This window comes from Mizuhopecten yessoensis, unplaced genomic scaffold (genome assembly GCF_002113885.1).
Source record: "Mizuhopecten yessoensis strain PY_sf001 unplaced genomic scaffold, ASM211388v2 scaffold6505, whole genome shotgun sequence".
NCBI lineage: Eukaryota > Metazoa > Mollusca > Bivalvia > Pectinida > Pectinidae > Mizuhopecten > Mizuhopecten yessoensis.
This window is the reverse complement of record NW_018406583.1, coordinates 1,203,524-1,206,074: the sequence shown is the minus strand read 5'-3', so window position 1 is coordinate 1,206,074 and position 2,551 is coordinate 1,203,524.

Here is a 2,551-nt window from a genome sequence, read left to right as displayed (position 1 = left end):
CACACATACCTCAATATCCTATCACCATATTATACACTTGTATCATTTCATTATGAGTTAGCAATACATATATGTAAAATTATTCATATTTTTTAAAAGTTTACAATGAACAAAATATGCAGTTTTAACCTCACAAAATCACATTTGAAATAATTACCTCTACATTAAATATCTATAATATATTCAGACCATCGGTTCTCCTTCAGCAATGTATTTATATGGAGAAGTTGGCGATATATGATAATTAGGTCATGGACAGAAAGCCATTCTATACAGTATGTTGTAGTGTGTACCACTGTACTTCAATGTAGCTGTAAGATATCTGTACAAGGATAAATACATGTATTAGTTTATTGAATATTTTTATTATTAATTCTGATATGATCTTTGATTAATTATATTATTGGTAGATCTAGATAAGTCCACTATTCAATCAATATAGCATCCCATAAAAAGTCTCCTCGGGAAAATCACTAGTGCTGGTAGACGGGTAGAAGTGATAGATGATGACTGTTTTTTGATCCTGACTAGTCCCCGGGACAAGTGGTTTAAAAAGTTTAATATTCCCCATACCTGCCAAGTGACCCGATTTCATCGGGTTACACCCAGGATTTTAGCCCTTCACCCGTTTTTATAACTTCACCCACCAGGTTACGATTTTGACCCGGATTTCGTCCATTTCACCTGTTATCGCCTGGAATCTTTTCGTATATTAGAAGGTGACTTCACCGAAGTCACTCAGAATTCTCTAGACTTTTCCATCCTTTGTCATAAGAAGGACGATCTATTTCCCTGTGACTTGTAACTTTAGTATCTAACTAGTCCCTGTGATGAGCAGTTTTAGTATCACAATAGTTTCTGTGATCTGTGGTTTTAGTGTCATACAAGTCCCTCTGATGTGTCGTTTTAGTAGTTGACTTGTCCATGTGACCAGTTGAAACAATCCTCCAGTGATTTGAAATTCCTGTGATGTAGATGGTTTGTTGAAAAAGGATACATGTGTATAAAATAAATATATCAAATATCATCTTTTGTATATATACCAAAAGACAAAGAAAATCCCCAAAAGCTCCATGATGCTAAAGTTTGTAATAGATCGTGGTGAATAATGTTTTATAATAATAATAATTTGAAGGTTCTTGTATACCGCTTTATCACAACCTAGTTCGTAGGTCGTCTCAAAGCGGTTCACAAATTATTATCTGTGGTTATAGGGCCTTTGCAACCAGCCAATATCTTTCTCAATTCTAACATTCTATCATATAACATTGCACTCACCAGATCGAGTACTTAAATATATATATAGGTCAGCGGGATGTGTATTGATTCTAGAGAAGGAATGTTACAGTTTCAATCAAAAGAAATTACCATAAAATAAAATATGTTAACTGGTTGTTTTATCATGATAAAAATACATGTTATATATACTACAGCAGCAATTTGGCTTTAATTTTGATGATGTAGCAATGTTGTGGTTCATATGTAGCCTCTCTGTCTGTTTTACAAGGGACTGAAGAATTAGTGTACCCTCCGTGACAGTACACATGTTTTGTGTTTGTACAAGTGTGTTAGAGTGTGTGTCTGCATACAGCATTCATTGACAGAGAAGGAGAAAATTGTATTGTAGACTACTGGTGTAGACTTGAATGTTTAATAATGAATAAGAATAGATTGTCTTCCATATAATCAATGAAGATGGAATAAAAGATTTTATATATGATACTCCTCGTCTTCTTGTTTTAAGCTAACCTGACCTGATGCTCATGCTATGGGGGAAGGGCAACAACTGGTTCATCCGTTGTCAGTATAATGTGACCGGGCGGAATGCTGTGCTGGGTGCCTTCGGCATGGCATATCAGTGAGATAGCACTATAAAGTCAGCATCAGATCCGCACTATCATAAGGAGGCAAGCACGCCAACATACCTGTCTCTAGTCTCGTTCAACCAGACGCTTGATCACTTGTTATTCAAGAGTCTGGTCAAACACAGTGCATTAACATTATCACTACCAGAGGGAAGTATTTCTACTTTCGTTTCCGGACGTTATGTCAATGCCATTAAACATTTCAATGAATAATGAAAGTAATGAAAAAAGTTACCTATACATGCATTCCTGAAGTACCCGTGTATTCACTTTTATCGAGAACAATGTAAGAAAATGTGTCAAATCTCCAGAATAATGCCATATATTTCCATTGAATAAATCATAACTAAGCACAAAGCCAACAAGTTTGAAAAAAACATGCAAAGCAAGTTGAGGTTTTTGAAGTAAAACCAATTTTCATGATGTAATACTTACCATAACTTTAGTATGCATATACAATACCTACACCCATCTTTGTAGCCCAAAAACAAAAGATTCAAATATCCCTACCTCCCTACCGTGACGTAACCTCTATCTCGATGACAGAGCCACGGAGTGATCTCCCTTCCTCTTCCTTTTATGGCGCCTGCTGCATGCTGACGCACGGAGCTTGCTCCAATTCAAAACTTTGTTTTGTCGGTTTGGTTTGAGTGTCAACTCATATTTTTGCGCAGTTTGTGTGCCTT